General features: G+C 42.0%; 1 long non-coding RNA gene across 7 annotated transcripts in view; it reads right to left on the reverse strand.

The window, feature by feature from the left end:
- Window positions 1-24,712, reverse strand: part of LOC103886190 — a 206,121-nt gene that overhangs the window by 138,125 nt on the left and 43,284 nt on the right. For all 7 annotated transcript variants that reach the window (XR_004184947.1, XR_004184952.1, XR_004184946.1 and 4 more), the window contains one exon: window positions 23,617-23,794. This is a non-coding gene — a long non-coding RNA (uncharacterized LOC103886190). The remainder of the gene's footprint in view (window positions 1-23,616; window positions 23,795-24,712) is intronic.

Raw genomic sequence — 24,712 nt, forward strand, 5'->3', positions numbered from 1 at the left:
TCAATGTTGACACCAAGAAGTGCCAATTTCCTAACCCAGGTAAAGAAAAGACAGTATATGAAAGTAAAAGCTCTGTGGAACAAGGCATGATTTATTCATCAGAGGGAAAGGGGTACCTTGCCAAGAAATACACCAGACCATGAGAAGCCTTCTACAGGGATGATAGCAAGAAACATGCAGATAACGAAGGTTTCTATTCTTCATCCCTATAGCTTCCAACATACAAAGAAACAAGCATCAATGGCTGAAAAGATTCCAGTGAATACAACATAACTCGAAGTTTGGAGAAATTAGAAGGAGAAGGGAAGAAATGGGCTAGGGATCCTAGTCTTTATTAACGTTTATTTCATTAGCTCTAATTGCTTCATTATTATAAACATTATTATATTCATATTTGTTTCATCTCAAACTAATTTAATTGGTAGAATTGTGTCCTTGCTATTATGTGATACAATTAGCTCTCATTAGTTCACATTTCACTCATTTTCTCCTGACTGATTGCACTACATACTGATGCTCACTAATATCAATATGTAATGTAATCAGTCAGGAGTAAAATGTCGTTAGTGTCTCTAAAACTATCATACTTATCATTCTGATTGTTTTCAAAGTACCAATATTCTTTCAATAATTTCTGTCTTAATAATGTGAAATTTGGCGTTAATAATACAATTTTTACTATACTTATTGACACAATGGTGAGCCATCATTTAAGTAATTAGAAAGAGCAAATGATTAATAAATTTAAAAAGACAAACTGCAATTGGCTCATGTAGCCTTTAAATCACAGAAAGTGAAGCGCCGATTATTTTTTTGGTTTTCTTCTGAATCATTAGGTTTTTCCCTTCCCCTCCCTAATCTTTCATTTTTCTTCATTGTTATGATCCTTCTATAATCGTGTGGAGAGCTTCAGGACAGCAAGAACCTGCAGCTGATGCTTTCTATGGGAGGTGAAGAGGTCCCTCGAATTGTGCTACTGTTAATTTGCCCTTTGAGCATCTACAGCAGGGAGTCCATAAAGACAGAAGCAAAGCATGGAGGTTTGTCTATCTCATTATCACGTCAGAAATGCTAAAGACTAAAAGGGAAGAAAAGGGCAAAAGGCTTTTTGTAATCAATTTTATAAAATCCACTGGGCTTTCAGTAGGGTCCATTTGGAAATACCCTGCTAGTTTACTCAGATGAAATACACACAGAGACTCTACGTTCTCCTCCTGGACTATTTGAGCACTATTACTTAGAATGTGAATTTGTACATACATTTCTAAATAAAACACTTGCTGTCCCTTTTTCCCTCACCAAGAATTACACCCTGTGGTTCCCACTAAACTACAGATCATTCTGAGAGATATAATGGCACAGCAAACTCGACTATATTATTCCTCGGAGCAGAGCTTCCCAACAATACATGTATTTAACAGTCTTTTCAACTGGTCTTGAACAAGATCATAAGGTATAAACACACACACACATCCACACACAATACTCAGTGCCAGAAAATTTAAAGCAGCAAATGGCTTAATGGTTTTGATTTTTGCAGAGTTCTAAACAAAAATCATTTTAAGTAAATTTTAAAAAGAAGATGAATCTACATTACTTTTGCCAAAGCTAAATCCTACCTCAAATAATGGCAGAAGACATTTAAATACCAGAGTTGCTATAATAATCCCTGTTTGAATCATGGTTTCCCTGAACTGGGTTAAGCCTTTAGACAGAAACTAATTGCTACAAACACTAATTTTCAAGTCCCTTTTGTTTCCCTTTGCAGGCACCTCTGGACACAGAAGGTACCCAATTAGCAGAATTCACGGTCCTGATTGTGTATTGTGGGGCTAGTGTGTGGGCTGTATAAACACCGTTGATTACCATTCCTCTGTAATGGCTGATTTTTTGATTGCTTAATAAGGCCATCTATTCTGCATCAGGGCCTGGCAAAGCAGTTGGTGAAATCAGTCAGGTCACTTTTTTTTCTGGTCCGAGTAGCAGGAGGAGTCTGTGATGGTGGCAGTTGACTAAAAACATAATTACAGGCTATTTAATCGCATCTGTTTCCCCACTTAACATTGTTTGTTCAAGTTAGACATAGTTAAGTAAATCAAAAGGACAATAACAGCAAAAACACTAAAAAATTACTATTACATGGTTAAAACTCTAGGGTTTGATATAATTACAGAAAACATAGCTTGCAGTGATTTTTTTAAGGTACTAATTTTTATTAGATTCTATGCACACATTTTGCTTATTTGGTTGTTGTTTTTTGGAATTTTTTTAAGATTCTGTGTTATGTAAATAACTATTTGTCTGACGGGACTGATTTCATGTGAAGGGTTCTACAGGGATGATATTATTTATGATGATGATTTTTATGTGCTCATCCAATGTTATAATTAGCAGTCAAGTAACTCCTATCCTGTTTCGTGATTAATAACTAATCCCATAAACACACCTTCCACTACATAGAATTGTCTAGATGGATGAGTCCAAGTGAGCATCAGACCCAAGGGCACTACCATTCACTCTGAGCTGCCCCCATCCTCCCTCTGAGTACTATACCTGTAATTTATCAATAACGCAAAACTGCTTGATAATCAAAGGGATAAAACTGAAAGGCACCCAGACAGCCAGAGCTGCCAACAGGCATCAGGCCCATGTTCCAACACAACTAAGCCAGCCACTGAATCCAGTAAATACAATGAATCAATATAGGGTCAGATGAAATGAGAGGCAGCTGCTCTTTCAGAAACATACCCCGTGCTCAGTACCACATGTAGCATGTTCATAAGATGACTTACAACCACATCCTGCAGATATTTTACTAAGCAATCTGCAGTACATGTTTTAGAATAACTGTCTTTTGTAAGTTGATGCAACAGAGAAAGTTGTCTTTTGTAACCTCCAACAAGACTGTTACAATTCAAGGCCTAACAGAGAAGGATTTGTAACTGAGAGCTACATTCCACTTCTGGAGAGTCTGAAAGGAATCCTTAGGAAAGGAGGGTCATCTCCCTCAAAGTGTAATTGTCTTTATTTTAATAAACTACATCTCAGTATTGATGTTAAATGAAGCAAGCATGATGCACATTATGAATAGAAGTTCTTGAAATATACTACCTACATGACAACTACCAAAGTATCCATTATGGCAGAATACACAGTTTACATTAATTTTAGTATTTTTGCATGATTTTAACTATTACATAGCTTTTAAATGTTTTTAAATATGTAAAGCTATCCTGAGGACAACTGGCACAGAGCATAGTTACCATAAATGCAATTAGCAAAATCTTTCACTGATTTGCTATCTTATACAAAGACACAGTGCCATTCCATGGAGCATCATGTTTGGCAGCTACTCATTATTTGTTTAGTGTTAAAATACATATTGAGGGCTTACTGCATATCAGGTACTGTGCTAGATATTGAGGTTAGAAGAGTAGAACACTGAAGAAGGCACAATCCCTGGCCTCAGGGAGCTTACAGTCTAGTGATGCAGACAGACAGACAAGTACATTAAAAGGTAAATCACTGCCATCTGTGATAAGGTCTATGATGGAAACATATAATGCCCCACAGTGGAATGACCAGGGAATTTGATTCAGAGAAGGCCTCCAAGAAGATTCCTTTTTAGCTGAGACTTCAGTGATAAGGAGCTGGCCATGTGAAGACCAGGGTGGATGATGGAGAAGCAGAGCATTTCAGGCAGACCTATGGCATGTGCACAGGCAGGCCCTGAAGTGGGGAAGACATCAAGTGTTTAAGGAAGTGCCAGAAGTTCTTTGTGACTGCATCAAAGTTACTAAGTGGAGAGATCACCAGAGGAAGAAGGAGACGTGGGCACAGAAGAACCAAGCAGACCCCAATAAGTCAAGGTAGGGGGTCAATTAAATTCAAAGTCCACCGGGAAGCTTCAAGTAAGAAAGCACCAAGATCTAATATAGATTTTTGAAAGGTCATTCTTCTATGGGAGAATAGACTAAAAGCAGCAAGATTGGACATGCTGGAATGAGGTAGGAAGCTGCAGTAGTCCAGGCAAGAGGAGATGGTATCTCAAATCGGGGAGCAGAGTTTGGAATATGGAGAAAACTAGGGTATAGATTATGGAGATGGGAAGAAGAAGACACATTCGATAAATAATTTAGAGACAAAATAAAAGGTTCTGTGTATGTGTGTCTTGTCTCCCAACCAGATTGCAATCTCTTAGAGAGCAGAACCTGTCTTCAGACTTACACTGGGAAATCTCTGTCCAGTCAAATGTCAGACATTCACCTGGAACGAGGATTCTTTCCTCCTGGTTCTCACCTGCCTAGCCTTTCCATCACTGGGGCCAGCTGATTTGACCTGAACAAAACTTAATGTCATTATAATGGGAATATGCCAGGTTCTAAGGTATCTCAGGAACAAGCCCGATGAGGAGAGAGAGAGAATGTGTCTTAGCGGGACAGAAGCCCCAGGAAGGTGGCCAGCAGTCCAACACCTACTGTCATGGGTGCACACACTTGGACCATTATCACTGGCAGGAAAGTACTCTCTGGCAGGTAGTCACTGCCAAGGAAGGTACACAGGGTCAGGTTAGATTCCAAGTCAGGAGGATCAGGATCCATCATCCTTACATTTCCAATGTATTTCCTGCCCCTATGTTAATCAGAAACTGGAGTAACCCTAAGGAACACACATTTGGAAGCATGATAGGAAAGCAGGGAATTTATTCAACAAATATTTATTGTACAACTTCTATGTCCAGGCATTAGTCTAGGTTCAGGAGTAGAGCAGTGAGTAAAAGTCTTTGCCTTCAATGAGCTTATATCCTTGTAAGGAAGACATATGAAAGCAAAAGAAGTAACACATTAGATTAGAAAGAAAGGCACACCACAAAGAAAAATAAACCAGGATAATTCCATTTGGCTAGAACATAGGATTTATGGCAGAAAAATAGAAGAGAGAAGACTTACATGAAAGGTTGATGGAAGGCAAATTTGCTGATAAGAGAACTAATGAGCTGCAAAAGTACAGAGAACTGGAGGTCATGGTGATGGCAATGAGGAAACTCAGCTGGAGTTGAAGAATAATATAATATTGGAGCAAGAGAGGGCCTTAGAGATTCTGAATCAACCCCCTAACTTTACAATAAGGTGAGATATAAGGGCTAGCTACCCAGTGACTTAGGATCTCTGCCATTTTCCTCTGCTCCTGTTGCTGTTCCAGCATCCCCTGCCATCCTACCTCCCCATGCTATGTTCTGGTTCTAGAGAGAAACTCCAGATTCAAGATCTTGGAGGCAGAGCAAATTTGTGTGACAGGTGAGGCCCAAGGTGTGATTAACCCTGTGGGCAGCTGAAGTGTAGGGAGGGTAATGAATATCACTAGTTCATCATCTGCTACATGCTAAGTGCTTTACATGCATTCCTAATTTAACTCTCTCAACAACCCTGTAATGTAGGTATTATCTCCCACAACAGACATCAAAACCCAAGGTTACACAGCTGGAAAGGATTTAAACCTGGGCACATTTAACTCCAAAGCCCCTGTTCTTTCTATTATGCCACACAGTCTCCTAGCATAGGCTCAGTGAGTTCAAAAGGGGGCAGGGTTAAGCAGGAAGGTGAGGGGTTGGGAGGTCAAGAGACAAATGTCACTGTTCATGTAGTCATGACCTCTTACTGCAGACAGAGGGTTAGGGGCAATGCTTCAAGAGGTTGGCAGAGTCGATGATATGGATATTAAAGTTCCTGAGGATGATGTTTCTATGTGGAATATGCATGCATGCGTCATGTGTACGTATGCACACATTTACATGTACATGCAAGTGAGGGAGAACAAAGACCAAGATCAACATAGCTGGAGTTGAAAAGAGGCCTGTGAGCCCGGTACTCAAGTTCTCTGTGACTGAGGATATTAAAGTGAATGCTAAAGGGTTTATCATGCTTTGATTTTGAAAGTTATTAAGAAACCCCAGAGACGTGTATGTAAGAAATCCAATTAAATAACAAATGTTCTGGAATAGGAGAGCAAGAATAAAGCCCATTTGCTACCAAAGACACCAGTAAAAGTGTAGCTTTTTATGACTCTCAAGCCAAAAGGTAGGAACCTATTAACAATAACATGAGAGCAGACTCTTTATTCTCCAATATGAGAAGCCACTGACCAGAGTCCCACACAGCAGCCCCCATGAACACACGGGTGGCTCTGGACAATGTCCTCTGGCAGTAGATGCCTGGAGGCCCAGAGTCTCAGTCCATCTTGATTGTTTCTTTCTGGAGAGTAGTGGAGAATGATGACTTTCTCAGTGACTCTCAAAATCATGGTCCCAAGCCCAGCAACATGTCCTATAACTTGTGTAAGGTACATGGATGTGCTTTAGTCAAGGAATAGGCCGAGGCGGAAATACAGGCCTGCATGACTCAGCGAGTCTGGCACAGAAGCGCACACCTCCACTCTTATAAAACCTGTTTGTGTAAGTTCATACTTGGCTCTATGCCACTATTGTCTGTAAAAGGCATAACTGTCCTTCTGACGCTGTGCAGGGGTTCTTGGGGGCTTGGCTCAACTCAGCTCAATATGGCTTAACATGGTAGGCCTGCTGATGCCGAGAGAGAGCCAGAGCTGTCCATCTTTGCAGACAGACAAGAGGGAGCCAGGACACAGCTCGACTGACTTGTGCCCAGAGAGAGAAAGAGTTAAGCTGCTGACCCTGAAGGCAAGGGAGAGCCGGCCACACAGCTGTGTGTGGGGGCGGCCAGCTCAAGCAGCTGAGACAGGGCAGACAGTGAGAAAACTGTTGATGGGAAAGCTTCTGGATAAAACTACATTTCACCCGCCTACGGCCCCCCAAGTGTTCTTTCTGCCCATCCACCCACTCCCTTGGACTTCAGCATGGGCTGGACCCAGACCCTGGGATCTGACAATTGGCGACAAGGATGGGATGAAGTGAGTGGGTCTTCAGCCTCCAGGGCTCCAGGCTCGGCTACGTGGCTGCAGCATGGGCTGTGGTACCCAGTGGTACCGGTGCTGCTTGGATGAGCCCTAATGGAAACATAGGAGGCAGTGGACGTATCCCCCGCGAGCGTACAGAAAGCACAGAAGCACCTGGAAGTACGCAGCACTGAGAAGCAGCATGCCTTTACCAGCAGAGTCAGGAGGGCATTTGCGACTGTGCTGCGGGAAGTGCATACCCAGTCCCTGCAGGATGCAGCGCAGGGAGGAGGAGGAACCTTCATTGCAGGCTCCCCCAGTGATCCGCCAGAAAATAGAGCATGAGCAACTGTTGGGCCCCAAGGGTGGGCCCAGAGACCCCCATCATGGCGGAACACATTTCCTATGGTGCCTGTGCCCCCGTTAAGCAAATAATGTCTGCAGTCATGTACAGACTTAGTGCAAGTCATTCAGGAGGAGGAGGACATTGCTGTGCTGCCCGGTCCCACCGGACCATTCCAGTTCAAAGAGTACCTGCTGCAGTTGGCGGAAGTACAAAGCCTTTTCTGTTTGATAAGAAACTGGCCAAGATACCCGGCTTGTTGGGAGCACTGGACGACCAGAGTCACCTGTGGACTTGGCAATCCACTGGTCGCTGCACCCGGATAAGTTTCCGGGCAGAGCTGCATTTATCGAGGGCCATGAAGACTGGTCAGTGAAAGTGAAACCTGCGTCTTGGCATCTTGGCATTGGCCACTTGGCTCTCTGCTTATGCAGTGTGTATGTCCCTCCCATGCCTAAGGATGGGATTCTGGGGATGGATGTTTTGCACGGCTTGGCAGCTGTGCCGTCTGTCACAGACTTCATGGACCACTAGACAATGGAACTGGGACAGTCCACTGAGAGCCAGGAACAGTTTGCCTTCACGGAAAGATGACAATGGACTTTCTCAGTGTTATATGCATAGGGCTCAGGATCTAGGGGTGCCTCAGGCCCCATGGCCTTATCTTGCATTAGGACTGCAGGCCCCAAAACCTCTTGTAAATCTGCTCAGGGACTTGTACTTGGTGTACTTCACTGTTCTAAGCAGGTGGGCTTATGCATAGGCTATATGCATAGCCCTATCATATATCATGGTTTTGTTGATGATGTTATATTAACCTCTGATTCACTTGCAGGTTTAGAAGTGGCAGTACCCCTCTTACCTGGGATTGGGATGATGCGGCTGAGACAGCCTTCCTGGTAGCCAAGCAGGCTATTCAACAGGTACAGGTCCTATGAGTAGTCAACCAGAGGTGCCCGTTTAAGCTAGATGTGCATACAACCACAGATAATTGCAGTTAGGGCCTATAGCAGTGCAGGGATCACCTGAGTATGCTAGTAGGCTTTTGGTCCCGACTATGGAAGGGAGCTGAGCTCCAGTATCCTTTAATAGAGAAGCAGTTAGTAATAGCGGGATGGGTACATTCATGGATAACTACCCCCCAGACTGGGCAAGCAGTTAGTAACTGCATATGCTGCCCTTCAGGCTCATAAAAGCATGTCAGGACAGTTACAGTCATTGTGCAGACAACTTACCCAGTAGCAGGATGGGTGTGTTCGTGGATAACAACCCCCAGAGTGCAGACATCCACTTTAATGAAGTGGGGCACCTACTTCAAACAGTGAAGTACACTAAGTGCAAGTCCCTGAGCAGATTTACAAGAGATTTTGGGGCCTGCAGTCCTAATGCAAGATAAGGTCATGGGGCCTGAGGCACCCCTAGGTCCTGAGGCTTCACTGTTAGGAAGGGCATCCCCCATTCCTAATAGGGCATAATATACAGATAGGTCTAGCTGGGACTGCTGTCACAGTCCAGCCTTGTACTGACGCCATATGGTTTGAAACCAGGTGTAAACAGAGTAGCTAATGAGCTAAACTCAGGGCAGTGTGAATAATAATCACCCAAAGGGTGACACCTATGGTAATCTGCGCCTATGGCTGGGCAGTTTATCAAGGCTTATGTATATCGGGCCTGCATGCCCAAAGCCTATGTATCATACCTGTGTATCCAAAACCTGTGTCTCCCTTGGCCTGGGGGGGTAGAGTATAAGGTACATGGATGTGCTTTGGTCAAGGAATAGGCCGAGGTGGATATCGAGGCCTGCATGATTGAGTCTGGCACGTAAGCACACACCTCCACTTGGTATATAATCTGTTTGTATAAGTTCATACTTCACCCTATGCCACTATTGTCTGTAAAAGGTATAACTGTCCTGCTGATGCTGTACAGGGACTCTTGGGGGCTTGGCTCGACTTGGCTCAACATGGCTTAAAATGGCAGGCGCGCTGGCACCCAGAGAGAAAGAGAGAGAGTGGCAGAGCTGTCCGTCTTTGCAGACAGACAGGAGAGAGCCAGGATACATCTCAGCTTGCTCATGCCCAGAGAGAGAAAGGGTTAAGCTGCTGACCCTGAAGGCAAGGTAGAGCCAGCCACACAGCTGTGTGTGGGGGTGGCCAGCTCAAGCAGCCGAGACACGGCAGACAGTGAGAAAACCACTGATGAGAAAGCTGCTGAAAATAACTGCATTTCACCTGCCTACGGCCCCCCAGGTGTTCTTTCTGCCCATCCACCCACTCCCTCGGACTTCAGCATGGGCTGGACCCGGACCCTGGGATCTGACAACTTGTTACGAATGCAAATCCCGAGGCCCATCCTAGACCTACGGAATCTGAAGCTCTGTGAGGCCCAGCAATCTGTGACTTAACAAGCCTCCAGGTGAATCTGATGCCTCCTGAAGCTTAAGAATCACCCCCAAAACATCTCCCAGGAACAAGAGACAGTCTGCGGGCACGAGAGCTACTGAGTCAGCAATCAGGAGTTCCTTAGGGACACAAGAAACCCCTATGTAAGCGTCCTGTTTTCAACAATTAAGTCAAGATGATAGAGATTACAAAAGGTATTTAATTTTATTAGACTCAGTTTTCAAGCAAAAAGAAAGCTAAAATCATTAACTGCCCACCTTACTCCCCCAAGAATGGCCATTATCAAAAAAATTGAAAAATAATAGATGTTATCAGGGATGGGGTGAAAAGAGAACACTTCTACACTGCTGGTGGGAATGTCAACTAGTACAACTATGGAAAATAGTATGGAGATTCCTTAAAGAACTAAAAGCAGAAATACTGTTTGATCCAGCAATCCCACTACTGGATATCTACCCAGGTGAAAAGAAGTCATTATACGAAAAAGATATTTACACATGCATGTTTATAGCAGCACAATTCGCAACTGAGAAAATGTGAAACCAGCCCAAATGCCCATCAATCAATGAGTGGATAAAGAAATTGTGATATATATATATATGATGGAATACTGCTCAGGCATAGAAAGGAATGAATTAATGGCATTCGCAGCAACCTGGATGGGACTGGAGACCATTATTCTAAGTGAAATAACTTGGGAATGGAAAACCAAATATCGTATGTTCTCACTCATAAGTGGGAGCTGAGCTATGGGATGCAAAGGCATAAGAATGATACAATGAAATTTGGGAACTCAGTGGATGGGGAAAGGTTGGGAAGGGGGTGAGGGATAAAAGACTACAAATTGGGTTCAATGTATACTGCTCGGGTGATAGGTGCACCAAAATCCCACAAATTGCCACCAAAGAATTTATGTAACCAAATACCACCTGTTCCCCAAAAACCCATGGAAATAAAAACTTTAAAAAAATCAAATTTAAAAAAAAAATCCTTAACCACATAGTGATCAGAAAACTTCACATTTTATCCTGCAAGCGAGTCTCCCAATCACTTTCAGCAAGAGGCAGCACCAGCACCTAGGAGAGCATGCTGGAGAGTGGGGGGAGAAGCGCCTGCTGGGCATCAAAATGGTGATAAGAGACATCAAAATAAAACACAGCTGAGCAACTGAATGGCCACTGAATAGCAATTGCCCTTTCACCTCAATTACTCCAGAGGGCAACTGTGGATTCCATGCAATCATGGCAAAATAATTGATGCTCACACTAATGACACTACTTCCTCAAAGAACAGCTATGTTCAGCATACTCTTTAAGATGACCAGTTTCATTAAAAACGTTAAAGGGACGCTTTAAGGGGTAAACTTTAGTTATCCAGAAAGCCGATATAAAACATTTAAAACATATTTCTCAACAATACCAAATAAATGAAGTCTTTTGTAATTTTTTTTTTTAATCCTAGGGAAAAAAGTGACAACGAAAATAATTGGAAAGGAATTTGAGGCCTGGCAACTAGTGTGACTCTAACACCAACAAACTGTGCGACAAGGGGCAAATTACTAAGCACTTGGACTGTAATTTCTCTGGATAGATCGTTCATTTCTTGAAGGAGGGAGTCTAGGTAACCTCTTATATCCCATATTGTTTTAAAAATCTTAATCTATCATATAAGTCTATAGTCTCACCCCAGGCCCAGAAATTTCTTCCCTTGAAACTGTCTCACCTGAGAATCTACAAATTCCCTCAGGAAGCTGTTCTTCCCATACTGTCTGCCCCCAGAAGTTAGAGAATTTAACAGTTCACCTTAAGTGGTTACAATTCTGAAATTCAATATTCTTGGAAAAGGGATGTTATACTACATTGTATTTTTTTCCAAGAAATTGTTTAATCTATATAAGTTATTTGACTCGGTCATTAGCAATCTTTGTGCCAAGATAGCTCCTAATCAAATTCTGGCAGAATATAAGTACCATTGAGAAGAAAGCATACAGATCTTTCTTTCGAGAAGTACGTATTTTTCTTTCTGGTTGAGCAATGTTATGCAACAAATGCTTCCAACTGGCTTTCTATCAAGGAAAATCATTAAAGATGAAATGCTCTAAGGGACATGATCATAGAAGCCTGAGATGCTTGTAAGTAATTACATTCATGCTGATAATTAGAAGAAATAGTCTGTGTAGTGGATATAGTACAATCACCTTTCACCACTGGTCTTGGATTTGATTTCTCCAAGGAATGCCAAGAAAAGCCTTTATTTAGCTGCAGTTTATGCTTCCCTCAATCCACTTATTTTGTAATGTAAAAAAGGAGAATCTGAAAAAAGAGAATGGGCACCTTGACATTTTAACTGCTTTGTTTTTAATGAAAATTTGCTTCTTTGAAGTGAATATAAAGCAGGTATGGGCAACAAGCCAGGAAGTGCTTATTTATCACCGAATAGCCTCGCATGTCCTCAAATGCCTTAACCTAGCATTTAGAATACGCTCAGATTTCCCTGCTAGCTTGTATGCCATGCTTATACAAAGCAAAGCATTTCTTAACAGCCAAACAACAGCGCGCACACACGCGCACACACACACACACACACACACAGTGTGGCCACAACCTTGGCAACAGGTCCCAATGCTCAGAACTTAAGAAGAAAATCTGCCTCCAAAGCCATCACTAGGTCAATGTACATACGTGGATAGAGCAATTTATCAGAATTGGTGTTTCTCCCCGACGAGCACATTGACTGTGGTGAGCTTGGAATAAAATTGACAGTAATTCTCTTTTATATTTTATAGTGAATCTGTTGCCTGTAATCACTGTGGACGAAAATTTGTTATAATTTCACTTCTTAATCAAATGGATGCTCAAAGAGCAGAGAGGGCACTAAACCAAAGAGATACTTCTAGGTCCTTAGCCTGTCTAAAATGGTTAATACTGTTGCTCTCCCCCTGCTCTTGAAACTCTATTTTGGATTTCCAGTGGCTATGTTTTCTAGTTCTCGTTTCTCTCTTCCGCTTCACTGTCTCCCAGTGCCTGCCCCTTGAGCACACAAGTTCCTCCAGGGTTTTCTACCCAGCCCTTTTCTTTCTTATCCTATACTCTCTCCACAGGAAGAGGCAACATCTTCCGCTAAAATCAAAAACATCTGGATGGGAATCCCAGTTTTACCATCCACCTGTTATGTAATCCCAGGCCTCAGTTTCCACTCAAACTTTCCCTCACCAGGTCCCCATGAGGATCAAGTGAGAGTTCAGATATCTGAGCACTGAGCAGAAAGCCCCATCATAGGGAGGTTGTAGGGGGAAGAAATATCCTTTCTTCCCATCTTAGGTTCATGGCTGAGGCCCCTATGACAAAAGACAGATTAACAAGAGAAAAGCAAATAAATGTATTTAAGGTGAGTTTTACATAACACAGGAGCCCTCAGAAATGAAGCCCCGGGCCAGGTGCAGTGGTTTACGCCTTTAATCCCAGCACTTTGGGAGGCTGAGGCAGGCAGATCATGAGGTCAGGAGTTCAAGACCACCCTGGTCAATATGGTGAAACCCCGTCTCTACTAAAAACACAAAAATTAGCCAGGTGTGGTGGCACATGCTTGTAATTCCAGCTACTTGGGAGGCTGAGGGCAGGAGAATTGCTTGAACTTGGGAGGCAGAGGTTGCGGTGAGCCAAGATTGCACCATTGCACCTCAGCCTGCATGACAGAAGCAAGACTCCATCTCAAAAAAAAAAGAAGAAGAAGAAAAAGAAAGAAGAAGAAATGAAGCCCCAAAGAAAGTATATTTTTGTATTTTTTATGTTAGGTTTGATGAAGAGGTGGATAGCCGTGGAGAAGTATGATTGGACAAAGCATGCATGAGCTAAAAGTAATAAACTCAGGGGGGACTTGGCAAGGCCTGCTTAGATTCTTCTTGGCATCTCCACATTTTCCACTCCCTTCCTCCAGGTATAGGGAGGGCACTTCTCAGATGAGGATCTCATGGCCTGCTGCAGGGTAGAAGAATGAGAAGAAGGCAAGAGGGGGCTTTCTGCTTCTGCTGCCTTCTCAAATGCTAATGTGTCACATTTGGGGAGAGCAGGTCCTCAGCCCCATCTAGATACTCAATGTATTTATGTTCCTCCTCTTTTTCTTCTTCCTCAGGCAAATGCTTCCTCTCCCACAGCTATGAAATAATCCATGGACAATTCTTCAGTAGATGGGTGTTCCCTATATGTAGATGATGACCAAATCTATGTACACAGTTCATACCCCATTTCTATCAGCCACCTGATGCTGGGCCCACAGGCACCTAAAACTTAGCACATCCAAAATTAATTGTCATCAGCACACATACCCCTGTTGAGTTTAAATGTGTGCCCCCAAATACTTCATATAGTGAAGTTTTAACCCCCAGCATCTCAGAATGTGGCCTTATTTTGAAAGAGGTTGTTGCAAATCTAACTAGTTAAGATGAGGTCACACAGGATAGAGTGAATCGCTAATCTCGTATGACTGGTGAGCTTATAAAAAGGGAAAATTTGTACACAGACACACATGCAGGGGGAACACCATGTGAAGGTTAGAGTTATGCTACCACAAGCCAAGGAAATTCCAGAAGCTAGGAGTCAGGCCTAGAACAGAACCTTCCTTAGTGCCCTTGGAAGGAGCCAACTATGTTGACACCTTTGTTATGAACTTCTAGCCTCCAGAACCCTGTGATGCCAATTTGTGGTACTTTGTTATGGCAGCCTAAGACACCCACCCTGAGCTGCACCACACAGCTCTGGAAGGTGAAGTTCCCCACTTCACTGTGAACCACAAGGTCATCTCCCCAGCCACCTGGGCTTCGGTCACCTTTGACTTGCCCTTTTCTCTCCACCATCTCATCTGTCTTGCGCTAAATCCTTTCAGCTCTGCTCAGGAAATAACTTTCTGTCTTTTTCCCATCCTGCAGACATGGACAGAGTCTGCCTCATCGTCTCTCATCAGGCGACAACATAATTGGTTTTCTGACCTCACTGTACTTTGTCCACTTTAATCCTGCTTCCACACTGCCACCAGAGTCACTTTTTGAAATCACAGATCACAGATTGTAATGGTCCTTACGATTTAACCCCAATCTATCTTTTGGTTCCATCTTACAATGTTCTCTTTCAACCTCTCCTCTCACCCTAGAGTCCCTGCTAAAACATCACACTGCATCTCCAGACACTTCTGGACAACTCCACCACCCCTAAATCTCCAGCCCTCTGTGCCTTTGCTGGTGCTTTTTATCTGGTTGGAATGCCCAGCATCTTTCTTCTTCAAAAATCAAAATATTACTCAATCCTATTAAGGATAGAGATAAGGTAAGAAGAAAACACTGGGTATTAGTGAGAATCAATCAGTGAGTAACAGTTAGAAGTAAAAGGTGCTTGACAGGTTTTCATTTTGATTTTAAGTATTACAGAGTGTTTTCAAAACACCTAAATCTCAACTATGTCTGGGAGATTATCCTGGTATATAACACTTTATAAATTAACCAACTATGATAGCATATCGTAGTTCACACTTGAATGACACGATCAAGGTTGAAACACTGAGTATAAGATATCTCTCTGCTCATTCAATGACAAAATCAGGTAAGAAACATTCTAGCAAGGCTAGAACTTAACAACCGCCTAAAGTGAAATATGCCTTCTTGTTAGCTGGGCAGCAGCGTATTTGCCTAATTACATTACAGGAAGTTACATTCTAATCCAAGATTGTTTCATTAACATTAAAAATATAATATTCCTCTTATAAATTGTCCAGGTCCCATAGGAGGCATTCTATTTTTAGGTATTATCCTCATGTTTCTGATTTTCCCCGAACTCTACCGATTACAAGGTGTTGCACACGCCCTTCTTGAGGAACATCTTAAAGAAGTTGTTTTCCCAAAACCTCTTTGACTCTTGTCAGCCCCTTCATTCCTCTCTCAAGCTTAACAAAAAATACACAAGTTGCTAAATCTAAAACCTAGACTATTTTACCAACTTAAGTCCCCATTTATGCTGTAGAACCTGGCTGAACTTCTCCCTAACACTTTGACCAACTCCATGTCATGGATTCAAGTTATGTTATCTCTGGGGTCCTTGAAAAAACCCAACACATATATACCTTACATGAACATACAACAAGGATTTGTCACTCGCATTCTACAAGCAGCTTTACTGAACTCCAGACTCAACCCTAAAGTCTCCAAATTGAAATCCAATCACTTTCCCACTGCAGAAAGTGAAACCATTGATATTGTCTTGTTCTTCACTAACCCCTCTCCCAGACATGCGCACTCTGTGCGGCCTGTGCCCACCCACTTCTGTATCCTCTGAGTCCCTGCATGATTCAACACCAGTAATTCCCTTTTGCCACTCTCTGAGGGTCAGGGAGAGGGGAGGACTGAAGAAAAACTATTTTCCAAAGTAATTTTTCAAAGTGGCACAGTCAAAGTGGCAAAAGGTAACTATTTATCATAATTATGGTAATAAAGAGCATTATTATACTGTTGACCTTTGAGGTTGGAAGAGAAGCTTTCAGCTTACAAACATGAACTAATGAACGATGAATTTTAAAACCACGTGCTCTTCTCACTCTCCCATCCCCTGGACCCCATGCCAATGCCCATTTTCCTCTTATTGGTTAAAGTTCAAGTGGGGGTAGCATTGTAAGCTTAAATTTGGTGCAAAATAAAACAGACATTCTATTAATTGCTAAATTAAAAGCTCTTCCTGGAAGGGGTCCATCATTTTCACAGCCGACACCGCCCTCGCTCCCCACACCGCAGAGCCTGCTTGTAGGGCTGTACCTGTTCTTCCTTGTCTTTCTTCACTGCTAATCATGGAGTCACGAAGTTAAGAGGAATACTTTTTTCCTTCTTTTTTTTGTATATCCTATTGTTTAAATTATTTTTGGCACATAATTGTTCATGTTTATAGGGTACAGAATGATATTGTGATAGATACACATATACAATGTATAATGAGCGAATCAGGGTAATTAGCATAACCATCACAGGAGGAATACTTTTGTTGTTTTTAATCCAATTTTTGCTCCTTCTGTAGGAATACTTTTTAATTCAATGAATTTCAATAATTTCATTTTTTAACTCAATTCAGGTATATTTCCTTTTTGCAAACTATTTTTCCACTGGTATTTTTAAAAATCAGTTAAAGATTTTTCTGTTTTCAATACAGCTTCTCTCTGAATTTTTCAACAGCCCCTGGTTGCCAAATTGTAAAATCCTAGTTTGTTTACATATAACCCTTCACAGAGCCACCAAGAGAATCAAACCTAAAGTGTACTTCCACCTCACCATGAGGCAGTCCCAAACACTTCCCACCTTCACACTATACACAAACACAGGCGTACCCACATGCACATACATGCATGCATCTTCCTGGCATGTTTGGAGGCCTCAAAGGTTTTGAAGAAATTTGGTCAGGGCTCCAAATAGTACTAAATTTCACACCAACACATAATTTACTATTGTTGAAGATAGAAATCCAAATATGAATTTTTTTAATTGCCAGGATTTGAACATATGCTTACCTTAGACCTCTTATTACCTCAATAGACCTCTGTCGATCTGTAAAGTTATTTTCTCTTTTTTACATTTCTCTTTCTACCTGCTGATGGGTGCAAATTAAATAAAAGTACTATATTTAAAAAGACAACCATGCCGTCATGCTTGAAGCACTCTGAAATGGTTTATTCCTTTTACTTTAACCTTTCATTCAAATTTACTTTCTCCAGTATAGGGGGACATGGTTCTTTATTTATTTCTGCCCTAGACTGCAAGGACCTAAATTGCAAGAATTAGTTATAAGAGGGCATTTAACAATACTGAAGTTTGCTTTTATACCACGCTCTACATCAAAGTACCAACCTTCAAGGGCCAGCTATATTCCTGTTATACAAGTTTATGAATTGCTCTACATTTTGTTATATCTTCAGCTTTAAATGCAACAATTTCCTCATATAAAAACACTGAGTGGTCTGTGAAAGATGTTGAAACACTCAGGGTATGATTCTTCATTGCAGAGCACAAAACTTGTCTATGCCTTGGGCTTATTAATATTTCATCTTCCTATAAGAAATGAAGTTTGCGGCCAGGCGCGGTGGCTCAAGCCTGTAATCCCAGCACTTTGGGAGGCCGAGACGGGCAGATCACGAGTTCGGGAAATCGAGACCATCCTGGCTAACACGGTGAAACCCCATCTCTACTAAAAAATACAAAAAACTAGCCGGGTGAGGTGGCAGGCGCCTGTAGTCCCAGCTACTCAGGAGGCTGAGGCAGGAGAATGGCGGGAACCCAGGAGGCGGAGCTTGCAGTGAGCTGAGATCTGGCCACTGCACTCCAGCCTGGGCGACAGAGCGAGACTCCGTCTCAAAAAAAAAAAAAAAAAAAAAAAAAGTTTGCTTTCTTTCCATAAAATAAATGAAATGGACCCATATGAGCACCATGTGATACTATTATGTCTGAAAGGGAGACAAATGGAAAAGGATAGAATTTTTCATGTAAAACTTTTAAACCAAGAGTTTAAAATCAGACCATTGAAAAATAATGCGGTATGTATTACCATCTCCATTTACATGAGGACACTAAAGCTCAGAGATGGGACCACAGCTACATAATTTACAGGGCCCAGTACAAAATGAAAATGCAGGGCCTCTTGTTCAAAAATTACCAAGAGTGTCAAAGCGACAGCAACAGAGTATTAAACTAAGCTCAGAGACCTGTGTGACTGCATAGATTGCACACATATGAAGACACTCCAACTCAGACATTAAATAACTTCTGTAAGATCAAGAGTTAAAAAGTAACTGGAGTTTGAACCCTGTAAGTTTGATTTCAAAATTTAGAACTCTCTTATCCTCAAACAATAAACATCGTTTCTTGAATCAAGCCAAACATAAAGATTATCTCGAGATAACCCATACAATAGTCTAATTACATCATCATTGATCCTCATTTTGCAGACAAGGAAACTGAGACTTACAAAGGTTGAGTAATTGTCTACTGAAGTAGATGGTTGCTGTCTTTTGACTACCCAGCATCCACAACTCCTCCCTAATAGCACATCAATTCCCTTTTGAAGAATTACCTTTAGCAGAACATAAGCACCCCAAGGGCAGGATGTTTTCCTGTTCTCACCTATATCCTCAGTGCTCATAACACAGGTATATAATAGATTATAAGTATTTGCTGACTGAGGTGTGTGTACTGTTTGCCCACCACAGCAAGGGGCCTACAGCCTCACATGCTCTCTCCCTCAGAGGTTCCCTCCTGTCACCTGTGCAGCAAGAGAGGGAGGGCAGCACATGCCCTAAGTTAGCACTCTCCAGAACTTTGATTCTTGAGTCCCATACAGAAAAGTTAGTGCCTGATCATTCAATGGTCTTGACCTGACAAGAAATATAATGGACCAGGCTTTTGTATAGGTTCTGTCTTGATTCCAAGCCTCACTCTCTAGCCTTCTCATTACATGTATGAGCTACTCACTACAATGCATACACATACATATGCAGATGTCAGGTGTCCCAAGCCCACCCTCAGGTTCCATGATTTACTAGAAGAACTGACAGAACTCTGAAGAACTGTTACGTATACTCATTATTATGGTTTATTACAGCAAAAGGATAAAGATCAGAATTAGCAAAGAAGCCTGCTGTGGTGGCTCACACCTGTAATTCCAGCACTTTGGGAGGCTGAGACGGGAGAAATGCTTGAAGCCAGGAGTTCAAGACCAGTCTGGGCAACAAAACAAGATTTTGTCTCTACCAAAAAAAAAAAAAAGGTTTTTAATCAGGCGTGGTAGCACCTGTAGTCCCAGTTACTTGGGAGGCTGTGGCAGGAGGATAGCCTGAGCCCAGGAGTTCAAGGCTGCAGTGGGCTGTGATTGTGCCACTGCACTCCACCCTGGGCAACGGAGTGAGACACCATTTCTTTAAAAATAAATTAATTAAAAGTAAAATAAAATCAGCAAAGGAAAAAGACTCCTAGGGTGGAGTCCAAGAGGAACCAGGAGCAAGTCTCTAGTTGTCCTCTCTGAGCAGAGTTGCATGGACAGCACTTAATTCTCCCATCAGTGATGTGCAGCAACACAAGGGAAGCATTGCCAACCATGGAAGCTCACCCAATTCTTGGTGTCTAGGATGTGTCTATTGCCAGCTGGTCAGATAGCTAGGCAGCACCTGTGTGACCACTACTTTGCTACTCAGTGTCCAGCCCCCAGAGATCACACTGATACAACATGACACAAGGCCTCAGGAGTACAAAAACACTCGTCTCAAGCAGGATGTTCCAAGGGCTCAGAGGCTGTCTCCCAGGAACCTGTCAAGCGCCAATCCTCCTAAAGACAGGCCTTTCTTTGGAATGTTCAGGGCTTGAGCAATCTGCACCTGCTGGGTTAACCCTTGACTACACAACATCCAATAAATCTCCTGGCTTTAATTAACTACAATTGATTTCTGTTGTTTGCAGCCAAAAACCTGTGCAATCACACAGCTAATAATTATAGAAGCAGAAAGTTCAGGTCTTCCTGATTCTAAAATCTATGTCACGAAAAATTGGTTGTTATGAAACATCATTTAGCAAAGGAATTTATCAAGTGGAAGAAGACTAATGGGCCACAGAAGTTAAGGCAAGACTCAGCAGTTCTGTCAGAAACCATCCTAAGGAAATAGTGAATAAATACACAAACATGGGTTTCAGTATTTATATGTACAAATATATTTATTGCCATATTATTTTTATGGCACAAAATTAGAATCAATTTACACACTCAACACATATGATTGGTTAAATCAGAAGCTGATAAACTTTTTCTGCAAATGCACAATATAGTAACATAGCTGTACAGCTTTCAGCTTTGAAGGCTATACATCATTGCAGCTTCTCAGCTGCCCGCTGTAGTGCTGAGGCAGCCACAGACAATAAACAAATGAGTGTGGTTGTGTTCCAGTAAAACTTTACCTACATGAACAAGTGAGGATTTGACCTGCAAGCTATAGTTTGCCAACCCTTGGGTTAAATTATAATTAGTATTATTATACACAACAGAATATTTCATTTTTAAAAATTAAGTACATCTATGCCTGCGATATAAAAAAAGCAGATCTATCTGTACAGATGTGAAAAGATGTCTATTGACATGTAACTAAGCAAATAAAACCTGTGGACTCATACCATACATATATTTTTGAGAAAAAAGAGATTTGTATATGCACAGGGAAAAATGTAGAAATGAGACTGTTAATAGTGATTATCTCTGGAAGGCTGAAATTATGTGAAAGTTTTACTTGCTATTTCATACATTTCTGTCCTGTTTGAAGTTTTTATTATAAACATATATATTTACAATCAGACAGAAAATTCTATTTCAGAAAAAATCATTAAGGCTGCAGCCAAGACGTATACTTAATCCTCTACTAAATTATTCAAGCTTCTAATAAATTAGAAATCCTGAATCCAGGATGACTTCTGTTTGAGGTAGCAGCTCTTCCAGCCCAGGCATTAGTGCCATCACTCCTTAAAGTTCCTTCCAAGCCACGGTTCTAGAGAATTTTTCAAAATCCGATTTATGTTTTCTCTTCCCATCACAATGACTATCCTACCAATAATCTTCCCTCAAAGGAAGAGATTTTTAACCACCTAAAAAAATATGAGCCCGATAGAAGAAATGTTATATTTTGAGTGTGGAGGAATAATCTTTATATACAGCTCTGTCACACTACAGATTCTTGGAATTCCAGTTTTCACATTTCATTTCTAAAATAATACACAAACGCCTGAAACCACCTTCTTAGAGAGAATTTACAGACAAGCAGCACTAAGAAACCCAGAGCCCTTAGAAGTTAAAAATATAACACCTTCTTGAATTGAATTTATATGCTGCATAAATGTAATTTATATACTATAATACTGAAAATATCCAATGCTATGTTCCTTAGGATATACAAAAATAGACATAATCTATTTTTAACATAGATTATGTTAACATAGACATAGTCTATTATAAACACACATAATCTATTTCTTTCTTTCAGTATCACTTTTTTTTTTCTTTTTGCATTTTGGATGACTGCTAAGTTTCCTGATATTTATAGAGAAGAATAAAATCAAAAAGACAAGAACCCAAGCCTTCCACAGACCTTGTTTATCTCCAAGGGGTCATTTGGCACCAGAAGCTGTCTTTCATAAAGAAAGACCACTGCTCATAGAAGGTTGGGTTTTGTCTCTCAATCACAGTGTCATGTAATATCAGAGTAATAAACCATGCTCTAGCATTACGTGTATCAGATATTCCTCAGGAAACAAGGATGGTCTTACATCTTTAAGTGCTTTTTTTTTTTAAGATTGTCCCGAACTTTCTTACATGTTCATCAAAAGATGACAGCTTAGTATCTGTTATTAACATGAGAAAACTGATTTGTAGATAGTTTGCTTAGATCCAATCAAAGGAAGCCTCCCTTTCTGTTAATTGGATAATTAATGGCATTTTTCAAACCAGCATTGATCCAAGTACCTTTTATGCTCATTGGCAGATTGATTATCCATGAAGAAGTTCTGTTATATTTATTATCCATTTGGATGGGAAGGAAGGCCTTGGGGAAGGGACAAAAGGATTAGCTTTGTTTACTCCCCACTCTACCCTTTCAACATTCAGCCTCCTTTGTGAGTTGGCTGTGATTTGAGTCTTAGAAAGGATGAATCTTGACAAAAATCTTTAATAGAATTAAAATCTATTTCAGGCATCAAAAATAGAGTTTGATTATGTCTGTGCATTCATGGTTTCTTAGGGGGAGGGGCACAAAACTCTTGCCTATATTTATCTGCCAAGCCTTTTTTCTATACCCCTGTCTCCCGCCCCCACCTCCCTCTCATATTTCTGTGACTAAAAGACAAAACCATGGGCTGGTTACTGCAACAGTATCATTTATTTGTGTTCTTCAGGCAGCCTGCAACACAGCCAGAAGATAATGGACACCTCATTTATTCAAGCTCTGAATGATCATATTTAATTCCCTGTGACAGCTGTCTTCCCCACATTAGCATTGCAAATAAGTTCGGTTTTGTAATGGCCTTCTATTGAACATGATTCAATTATGTGTGGTCCGTATCAAGGCAGGATGCGGTCTTAGTATCTATAGCAATATTTCTGCAAGCTGCTGCTCTTTACACTGCTCACATTTAAGCTGCCTGTTTACCACAATGCTTTCCTTGAACTATGTTGAACTCCGTACACTTTCAAATAAAATAAAGAGGAATGAATGTAATTTGAAAAAGCAGTTACTGGGTGTATAGATATTATATACCTCCTCCCCTTTACGTATATAATCAACCTGGAAGCACTTGGAAAAAATTGCCAATTGTCCAATTTTACAACCCAGATAATAAAATCATTATGGCCAATTAAATGATTAGACAATGCTAGACACACTGGGGTTCAATGCCTGGTTTTACATATCACTAACAACACACCATCGGGCATTAAGGCAATCAGTCTGAATTCAGTCATTTTCTTGTAATGGAGGTGAGAACCCTGCGCCTGGAAGGAAAGCGGCTTCTTCATGGACTGAAGGAGGATTCTAAAGTAACAAGATCTTAGCAAGGGGTAAAATGCAGCCCTCTATCCTCAAAAACGTACACCTCGCCAATTGGCTCCTGCCTTCAGAAGTTCATCTGCAGATGCAGCCATCACCTAGGTTTCCATGGGGTCCTCCAGCCCTGCTAGCTGTGGAACCCGCATGTGATGGAAAGAGGTCGCTGGGTAGGACAGAGGGGCTACTCACCCAGACTCCATAAGACATCATCAGAGCCCCTATGTCACAGTGACTCTGAAGCCAGCTGAGCTGGCTGCCCAATGCAACTCGTGGTCTCCAAAGGGACAAAAGCTCTCAGAGTTTTTACATCTGATGTTAGGAAGGAGCACTCATTCCTCAGGCCTCGAGTTTCCGGGCAGAACGACTTACCTAGATAGGACTCCTGGCTTCCTCATTGCTAGGCGTGAGTGACCAGCTGGTATGGTTGGAAGCAGGAACTTGGCGGCCTTGACTCAGCTCTTTTCCCCTTTGGCTCTCTCTGCCTGTCGAAAGGGCGCATTCTGGTCTGGTGTCTCGGCCGTGTAGAGAGCTTAGTGGGGCAGAGCTGCTAAAGAGGCCAGACATTTGGGAGGTTACATTCAATTCCGGGAAGAGTTAATAACTGTACTTGACTCAAGTCATGTCCTCCAATACAGCCTTTCTCAGTTAAAAAAAAAAAAAAAAAAAAAAAAAGCTGGTATCATCCATCTATCTGATTCCTGGGTCTGTCTCTCAGTTGGTTGGGAGATGAGGGAAAAGAGAGTTACCTATTGGGCTCAGCCCTTACACCTGCCAGCTCAATCCTTCCCCTGCTGTTTGACATTAGCATAATGTGGGGCAGTGCTTATCAGACTTTAATTGTGCATGCACATCATCTGTTAAAATGCAGATTCTGATTCAGTATGTCTGGGATGGGGCCTGAGATGCTACATTTCTAACAGGTGCCTAGGTAATGTTGCTTTGGTAGCAAGACCATGCTTTGGTAGCAAGAATTTAAAATGTGGTCTCCAGGCCGGGCGCGGTGGCTCGCGCCTGTAATCCCAGCACTTTGGGAGGCCGAGGCGGGCGGATCACAAGGTCAGGAGATCAAGACCATCCTGGCTAACACGGTGAAACCCCGTCTCTACTAAAAATACAAAAAATTAGCCGGGCGTGGTGGCGGGCGCCTCTAGTCCCAGCTACTCAGGAGGCTGAGGCAGGAGAATGGTGTGAACCCAGGAGGCGGAGCTTGCAGTGAGCCGAGCACAGGGAGGGGTCATCTCCACAACATTCCATTTATACACAGAACTAGGCAAGCACAGAGTCACTATTGTGGTTAGAAGTTGTCAGCAAAGGCTGGGTGCGGTGGCTCACGCCTGTAATCCCAGCACTCTGGGAGGCCGAGACGGGCAGATCACGAGGTCAGGAGATCGAGACCATCCTGGCTAACACGGTGAAACCCCGTCTCTACTAAAAATACAAAAAATTAGCCGGGCGTGGTGGCGGG

The sequence above is a fragment of the Papio anubis genome, chromosome 7 (assembly GCF_008728515.1).
Source record: "Papio anubis isolate 15944 chromosome 7, Panubis1.0, whole genome shotgun sequence".
Taxonomy (NCBI): Eukaryota; Metazoa; Chordata; class Mammalia; order Primates; family Cercopithecidae; genus Papio; species Papio anubis.